The sequence below is a fragment of the Rhipicephalus sanguineus genome, chromosome 5 (assembly GCF_013339695.2).
Source record: "Rhipicephalus sanguineus isolate Rsan-2018 chromosome 5, BIME_Rsan_1.4, whole genome shotgun sequence".
In the NCBI taxonomy this organism is placed as follows: Eukaryota; Metazoa; Arthropoda; class Arachnida; order Ixodida; family Ixodidae; genus Rhipicephalus; species Rhipicephalus sanguineus.
Genome location: NC_051180.1, coordinates 146,326,074 through 146,335,566, shown reverse-complemented (window position 1 = coordinate 146,335,566; position 9,493 = coordinate 146,326,074).

Genomic DNA, 9,493 nt, shown 5'->3' with positions numbered 1-9,493 from the left:
TATCTTTAATTTTAATTACTTGCTCCTTCCGATCCTTATGTTCTGCCCCTTTTCTTTTTCTTTTTGGCAATCATAGATTCTGACATCTCATTTTCTCTTCTTCTGTACTCTGTACTTGTTACGTAGTTCATTCTTTGTTAAAAGCGTTCACTCCATTATACGTAATTTCAGTGCTGTTAACCCCATTCCACCCTTATGTAATGCCCTGTTAGGGATCCGTAAGCGTGAATAAATGATGACGATTATGAAACGCGTGTAAAACGCTGTAATGCTGCACACGACGTGTATATATACTGTGGATATCAGGCAGCGTTTGTTGCTTCGCCTTGCGATTCCACAAAGGAAAGAGTCGGTGACCGGTGCATCTGTAATAGTCGCACATATGACTATAAGCGTATACGTCCTCGGTCCAAAGAAAAAAAAATCCCCACAGGATCTCCTTTGGAAGTTGTCTAAGTGATGCGTGAGCTTTTGAGCTTTACCATAAGAAACTCTTATGGTTGCCGGCTTCCTTTCAACATAGTGTTTGGGTGGCGTCAGCAGTGCGTCTTTCATATTAAGTGCGGAGCATTTTAGGGGCCAGGCCTGTCGTATGCTGTCGTAGCTTGGCGTAACGCTGGCATAACCACGAATAGCACAGCCATCTGTAGCATACCGAGACGCGCCAAGGAGAAGTCTTCTTCCTCTTGTTCTTCGAGCGCCTTGATGATGATAAGTGCGGAGCACTTTAGGGGCCCGGGCTGTCGCATGCGGTTGTCGCTTGGCGTAACGCAGGCAAAACCACGTATAAGCATAGAAAAAAAAAGAGGAAGCGAGCGAGGAATAGAAAGAGAGAGAAAGAAAGGAAAAAATAGGAAGAAAAGTAGAGGTAAATAGAAATAGGGAGAGAAAAAAGACAGGGAAAAAAAGAGAAAAAGGAAGAAAGAGAGGAGGCAAGAAAGAGAGAACCGAACAGAAACAAAGAAGGCTGCCCAGCTCCGCACTTCCTTCAGGCTGGTACCCCTAGTTCGAAGCTGCCCTAATTTTTGTCTCTTGCGTTCGTCAGCGTTTCGAACGGCCAGCAGCGAGGGTCCATCCCACTAGCATCGAAACGTGTGTTCGGCATTATATCTTCGCGTAGTCAGAAATATTCCTAATGCGTACAATGCTCCACGCCGGCTTTACATGTCTTCCTAGACAGGTATTTTAGCCTGATAGGAACAAAGCCTTCATAGAAGGTGTTCTCCTTTTACACATTTATTTTATCGCCGATACAACGCATTCGTATGGTTCAGACACATTCACATTACGCAAGCGTGACTGTGCAGCCCAGTCGGTGAGACATTCGCCTTTGAGAGCCTGGGACCCTAGGCTACAAATGCAGCACCGCTTAAAAAAATGTATTTTGTTTTAAATACATTGATTTCTTTCTAGCGATTCGTCTTACGTGACAGTGGAATGAATTATCACACAGTTTTCTCGTTCAGCCGTCATAGACACGTCTAGGAAGCGTTATCTGAAGGTTGTAGATTCGGTACCTACCGACGGCAAGCTGGTTTTTCGTCCCCTTTAATTATTTTTCATTTACATCATAGTTACTACAATACAGTGTAAATGCTACAAATAATGTCCCCTACATCCTCCTTGGCTTCATGACGTTGTGTCTTAAAAAGAAACGAGTCTTTCCTCCATTCCCCTTCTGTCCTTGTTACGCAATTAAAACAGTTCGTAAAATTTGGGGCGTACCTTTGTCGCACCACAGCATTAGCGACCTATCTTGCGGGCCTTTCGTTGTTTTAACGCCGCGTGCCCCGTACTTTCCGATCACGAGCAGCGTGAGTGTTTTCAGCGTTGCGTAGCATTCAAGATAGGAAAGTAGCGACAATTACTGCTCTGTGACAGTAACCTCCAAAAGGTGCAACAGTTTTAACATGAAAGTGTTTTATGCCGCGGTCCACCAAGACTTCAGTGACGAATTTCCGTCACGGAAATGACGTCGAAAAAATGTAGACGATCAGATGGCAAAGAAAAAATTAACACCATCTTCCCAAAGGGAACCCTGATGGGATGCGCAGCAGCAGCGTTGCGCACGGGTGGCGTCACGGGTTGAACGGCGCTAACGCGGGTGCTGCGGTGAGCGCTGGAAGATTCGTTTGAAGCGATGGCTGGCGTAGGTCTTGTTTCTTCAGAGTGGACACGGGCGCTGGACCGGAGCTGGCGCGCGTTTCGCCTTGACTAAAACGGCCTTGTGATCGGTGAAGTGCACGCTGAGAGGTTCCTGCAGACATTCGACGTCGAAGTTGGCAAAGACGAGATCGATGCACGTTCCCCTTATCGTGGTGGGTAGGTTCCGTTCCGCCGACACGCACTCCAGCGAGTGCACGTCACGCATGTAATCGACGAGCCATTCTCCTCCTCCTCCGCTGACGTCAACGTTGAAGTCTCCCGCGACTATAAGAGGCGCGCGTCGACACGCCTCGCTGCAATCAGTCGGCGTCTCCTCCAGATAGCGCTGAACCTGGTCCTTCGGCAGGTTGGGAGCGAGGTACAGCGCGAGGATCGCGACGTCGCCGACGCGCACGGCAACGCACTGGGAGCAGGAGCGTCTTCGAGAGGTTCCGGATCGTTCTTCCAGGTCGACGTTAAACGCGCGTAGCGCACGCTGACTCCGAGCGTAAACGGCGACTCCTCCCGCCGCCGAACGTTCCGGTAGCGTTCCGGTAGCGACAGCTGTTGCGCGCAAACGGACCAGGCGGCAGCTGCGGGCGCTGCGCCGAGCGCGCGGCGGGCGAGGGAGAGAGTGACGTCAGCGCGCACTGCGAGGGGAGCGTGACGTCAACGCCTAGCTGCGGCGTGACCTACTTGGCACCGCTCCAACACCTGCGGCGAGGGGAGCGCGTTGCGACGCGTTCGTACGGACGCACGGAGGATTACACAGGCTATTCAAAAAGCTGCTTCGCATCTAAAAATTTCCGTCAACGGGCATCGAACCCACGAACGCACGGCCCGCAACAACAGATGCCGGGCGCGCTATCCACTGCGCCACGGTCACAGACTCTAGAGGCTTTACAAACGCGCCTTTTATATCTACCACTCTCCCGGTCGGCGGGGGGATGTTGACCTCTGGGAGCGGCAAAGTAAAGTAATTCATCATTACTGTGGCCTCCGCGATTAGTACTTGCAACGCGTTACACGTTCGTCCCATTCGGCGCGTTTTCAATAAAAGTGCAATGCCTTAACACACCTTGAGGTGGCGACCTTAACCCAAGCGTCGTAAATGCGTCGGCCTCACTCATAGCATCACGCTAATCAAACAAAAAATAGCTCTGCGACGCGCGCCTGCCTCACCTGGCTGTTACACCGCGTTCCCCTCTCACGCGCTCGCCCCGAGAAAAATTGCGGCCAGGCTACCGGTGTGGCACGGCGCGCTTTGCGTTTCCCTCTAGTGCGGCCGTGGTGTTCAATCATATTAACGCGGTAGCGTTAGAGAGCTCGTGTCGCAGAAATTCCGCTGTCGGCGTCGGCACCGTTGGTTGTGAGCGAAAAATCATCCGTGAGCGAAAAATCGAGAAAGTAGCAAATAAAATAAACGATAAAATCTTCGGTTCCAATGAGGATCGAACCCAGGCCGTTCGCGTGGCAAGCAGGTGTCTTACCACAAAGCCACGATGTTGCTTGCAGCAGCTTCGGACAAAAACACTACATAAATGCCATGTAGTAGAAGGAGTCTCCGTAACGCATTTTGTTCGGCAGGTGTCACGACGAAAACTAGCCCATACGGTAGGCGCATTCGCGATGCCATCAAACTACGTCGAAAAACGCCGGGATAGTGCAGCCATCGCCGCTAAATACACACACGAACTTTCAAACAGCTCTAAAAATGGACAACTATGTCCATCTAGAGGAAAACATATCAAGCCAACGCAGCAAACGCTAGATAATGTGCTGCCATCTGTGAGGCATTGTGAGAAATATGTCTCGACTTTTCATGGCATCCGAGAGGGCCGGCGCGCGGCGTATATCTTGGAGACCATGCGACTCTTGCTTTAGATCGAAAGCCTGTAAAATTCGCGCGCGTGCGTGCGTGTGTGAGTGTAACAATACACATTAATAAGTATGCACTTAGTGGTTGAAGTGTGCACTAGGGGCCGGATTTCGCTATCGCGTTCAACTCTTAAAGGCGAAGCTTAAGGGTCCCCCAATTTTTTTAACATGCCGCAGCATGGCGACGAAGCTCTGCGTCCAATATACGACGCTCTTCTGGCTATCACAACTCGTTCTCTGATTACGCTTTCACCGTTAACTACTACAGCTACCACAAGGATTTGTTTAATCATTGAACATGGACGTTAGTCGTCGGCATGGAGATGTACCACCAAGCATCAAAGAGGGTGTATCCACGTTAAACGGTGCTATAGCTTCCAGACATCAATATACATTGTGCAAACTCTCTTATATCAATGTACAGTAAACATTCAGTTACTTCTATAAGGGCACGTTTTACTTTCGTGTTATTCCGATTCCTATGACGGAAGGGTCAACCATGTTTTTTTGGACTGTACCGGTTCTGCCTATGGCCCTGCGCTGAGTCATGATGGGCAACGACGCAGTTTGCGCGAAGCATAAGCCTACGTGAGCCCTCTAGAACACTCATTTCTGCGTAAATTTACAGATACAGCGTTACGCAATGACTTCTACGTGGACGAGAGGATATTTCTTGCATACTATATACTTGCTCGTTAAAAGAATATTATGGCGAAGCTGTGTATCTCTACGTCATGCGTTGCCGTGGGGATTACTCTGCGCGGCTTGTGTCCCTATTATCGAACCTTTCTCACCTCGTCGACAGGAATGGATAATGGTAGGGGAGAAGGGGAAAGTGTGTGGCAGTGGCGCTGGCGGCGCTTGCTTCGACGTGGTGTGGTGGCACTGCTGCAGCAAGACGTTACGTAGACCGCTGCGAGAAACCGTAGGTGGCGAGATGGTGCAGTGCGCTCTCGCCGGAGAAACCAGCGGAGAGGCGTCGACAGCAGCAACGCGAATGCAGACAGCGAAAGTGGGACATTCCAAAAGCGGCAAAGAACGAGTACTGAAAACACCCTAACGTAATGCTCGCTGAACTCAATTTTTTCTTATTCTCAGAAAACTGGACAAAAGAGAGATCATTTGTTTCCAAACTACCCACACCAAGTCGTAAGAGGCGCAGGAGTCGCCACAGTGACAACCCTATGCGCCAACAAAGTTTAGCAGGCGGACAAATGCAAGCTTTATATTGAAAAGCAGTGATAGTGTACGGTATGGTGAGGCAGTACAAAATTTGGTGCACGAATTATTGTTTCTTGCTTCATGAATTACTCACTTTAGAGGAAATATGGTGGCTTGAAATTTCTTGGATAGTGCATGTGATGGAGTACACATACTGTACTTCAATCTACGTGGCAAACTTTGCATAAAGTATCACATGTAACTTGGTACCAAGTGGGCCAGTAGTAGTGCATATTTAGCAGCACTTCTTTTTCACAGATTATAGATTGCTGTAATCGTGACGACTTGCAAAGCAATGGCAGGGAAAGCTACAGTAGTGCTGAAACAAAAAGTTGTGTACCGCTTGCTTGTGGGGAGTGACGTTGTGAAGGTTCTAAAATAGGAAACTGTGTGCAAACACTCGTGCCTTCATTAAACGAGACATTTCATGTAGTGATCACCTGGAGAATAGTTTCCGAGCCATTACTCTGGAATAAGTAACGTTTGATGATGGGAGTAGGAGAATGAAAGCATGTGCATAAGGACATTTTGGCCAGTGTTCTACGAAACAGGCTGCTGAGTTTGTAAAGCACTTGAAAAATTAGTTTTTAGCTTTATTCAATGAACTTTGCCAATACATTAATGGGATGATATGGAAACAAACACATCCAGAAAAGAGGGTACAGCTCCGTTGCATTTGTGCAAGCAATTCGTTTTCTGTGTGAAGTTGAAACACAGACAAGTAGCAAATAATATTTGTTCTAGATAACAGACCTGACACATGACACAGAGTTTTTAAAAGTATGTTTATTTTTAGCAGAACAATAAATGAGTGCACTCACTAGATATAATCAAAGTTCATTAGAGTTTGTCAGTGTTTGTGCATGTTAAATATTCGAATGTGTAATAACTGCTATTTCCTTGATATTTCTGTAAGCTATGTATCCAAAAAAGGCTAGTTCTGTATTAAGAGTGAGGCAGACAGGAGATAGTGAAGAATGAAAATGTAAATTCAACTTCTGCAATCGTCCATCGTTTAAGCAGCGTCTTTCATGACTATGTACCATTGGCACCAGAAAAAATGGACTGATTTATTTATTTTTCAGTGCAAAGCATAACAATTAAACAAGAAGCTAATTATACAGATTTTAGAGAAATGATTACTCACTGCCTATTTTTCCAACATTGCTACTATGACTTCCAGCACGTCCTAGCTGTCTGGTATACTACTGTTCCAAATGTCTCTATTGTGCGCACACACATCATGTGCAGTGTATTGTCGGTGCTGTCCACTGGTACATCATTTTTTTTTACAAATGTGTGCTTTCAGGAACACGCGCAGGCATCCGCTTCACATGCGTCAGCTGATAAACAGTAGGCGCGCAAGGGTAGCTCAATTCTCGAAACTTGTCTTCCGTGAAAACCTTAACAGGAATGTTCACTTGCTGAAATGTCGGATTCAGGCTAAGGCTTTCCTTATTCCCCAACAGTTACTCAATTGAAGTGTTTGTCACTGCAACCTCTTTTGAAACATAAATCAAGTTCTTTTTTCAACGTGATACCGTGCATGATGTTTTTCCCAGAATACACGAGCTTTGAACGGAAAGTGGAGCTAAATGGTCGGAATTTGTCGTAAAAATATCGGCGCGTAGGCACGGACACAAGGATATTGAGCACAATAACGAGAACACGTTATGTACAGGGATATCTAGCATAACAGCGTGGTTTCACTCTTTTTTTTCAACGCCGTGTGCCTCTTGCCAATGAGTTATCAAAATAGCACGTTGGGGCTCAGGCTAATCTTACTGGCACTGCATCTTTTGCGAGCAGTTTTGATGCTGTTTGTTTATTACCGCTCAAATCGTCAAACGTGCATGTGTAGTGAGAAAGACGACGGGCAGCGCTGTACGCAAGTACTGTCCAAGGGTCACCCATCGTAAATAGTATCGCTGTCTGACCCTTCGTTCTGGATACTATAAGAGGTATGCTGAACGAGCCAAGAGACATAGAGTTGCTCAGTTTCAGCTGGCAATTTTATTAAGCAGATGGATATTTCTGTTTCTTGTATGTATTGTTCAACTCTGTAACTGACAGCGCTGTTTGTTTACATGTATACTGCTACATTCACGATTGCCAATAAACAATGTAAGCTTACTTGCTTGGCGTGTTTTTTGCTAGTTGAGGCCTCTCGGTCACCTGGTGACATAACGGAAATATTTGTAGTAACGTTCGAAATAAGAAAAAAAAAAACGAAATAAGAAAAACATTCCAGGATGGAACGAGGTTCGAACCTGGCCCCTCTGCGTGGGAGCTTAGTATTCAACCTCTGAGCCATGCCGTTTTTTTTTCTTTCTTTCATGGTATTTATCACACTGAGTACTACAGTGCACAATAAGAACACAAATAAAGCAAACAAAAGTACAATCACATAGCGACAATAAGCGCTCAAGCGTTACTAAGGGCACACTCGATGGCTAACACAACGTGCAGTAAAATGGTGAGAGTTCACATCGGTGGTGAGGCCGAGCACCTCACCAAGAGGGGGTACCAGTCCGGTCTAAAGTCCAGGTCGTCATAAATGTCCTTTAGCTGAATAGTCATCCGAATGAAGTGCATGCGTGAAGAAATGGTGGATTCTGCGTTACGGTCCTGCATACATGCCTTCCATAAGCTATGCATACCCATGAGGAAAAACATATCATATGGCACTTCATCAAGCGACGTTGGTATAAGATAACGTATGGTGTGAGAATTAATGACAAAACTTTTCTTCAGTGCTCTCTGAAGGACATCCCAGAACAGAATAGCGTCTTTGCAGCTAACAAAGCAATGTTCTATTCTTTCCGGCACATCACATAGACGGCAGTTAACAGAAGAAACAAAAATACCTTTTCTTTTTAACCATGTGTTTACCGGCAGTGTTTCAGACTCTTGAGCCCCTGCGTCGTGACAACATTTTCAGGCCAGTAAGTGAGGGTGGGTTGGAATTAGTACATCTTTATCTATGGCAAACAGTTTCATGGTTCTTCTTTTTTCGAGGCAATTTCCACCCCGTAATCCGTTCATTCTTGCAGGTTACACATGTTGATTGCTTGCCAGACTTAGTTGTTTCATCAAACTTCTCCGAACGCCCGTGTTTGTAGGGGTTCATGCAGGAGGTTTACCTCGCAGTTCGGTTCCTTAAAGCTCGCTTTTCCATGGAATACCTGTACACATTCTCGCGCAAGATACTATATAAGGATTTACTAACTATGCTCTTCCCGCTTCCGTTGTACCGTTCATTGTACTCCGATCTCTCAGGCCACGGTGTGTTGAAACGTGTGCGCAAAATGTATATTACTCCTAATTCAAAAACCTTTTTCTATAAACTCCACTCTGAGGCATGCCGGTGCTTGAATCTGCTTTGCAAAAAGACCCTATACAGGCTTCATGTCGGGAAGGAACCACATTAACATATGTAATATAGCGTGGTAGAAGAGTGAAAAAGCACCAAGCGTGGCACAACGCGAATTCTGTGACCAGGCGTCACACAATGCGAACTGCGCAACGAGTAGGTTGTTGAATGCTTCCAACCCATTACAAAGGGCTCCACCGTAATTCTTCATCGTCATCAGGCACAGAATCAACAAAGTGCGCATAATGCCTTACATGCGTTTAGCAGGTACCACGGCTCTCCGTAGAATGACGAAAAATGGCATAGTGCCTGCTTCCCTACTTCTCAAAAATTACAATGATTTATAGCCTAGTGGGTTCCTTGCAAGTGCACTTGTATTGGTTTCCAATGAAGCCCGTAAGCGCATGATCCATTTCCTCGGGGTCTCAGTAAAGTTCTTCGCCCCCCCTCCCCTCTCTCCCACGTCAACGTATGTTACACAGCATGACGTGAGAGAGAAATAGTGACCGGGCGTCACCCAATGCAAATTACATAACTGGTGGGTCGTTTAAAGCTTCCAACCCATTACAAAGAGCTGAGCCATAATTCTTCATCGTCATCAGTCGTCGCGTCTACAAAGTGCACATAATGCCTTACAGACGTGTAGCTGGTGCCTCGCTTCTCCGCAGAATGACGAATAGTGGCTTAGTAGGTGCTTCCCAACGTCACAAAAATTGTGATTTATGGCGTAGTGGGTACCTTGCTAGTGTACTTGTATTAGTAGCCCCAAGAGAGCTTACAACGGAGTCTAGAAACGCCGCTCTTCCAGCTTTCGCTGTGACTGTGCTGCGGTTTCAGCGCAGGCCTGGCGTTTTTTTACATCAACTAATGTATTTA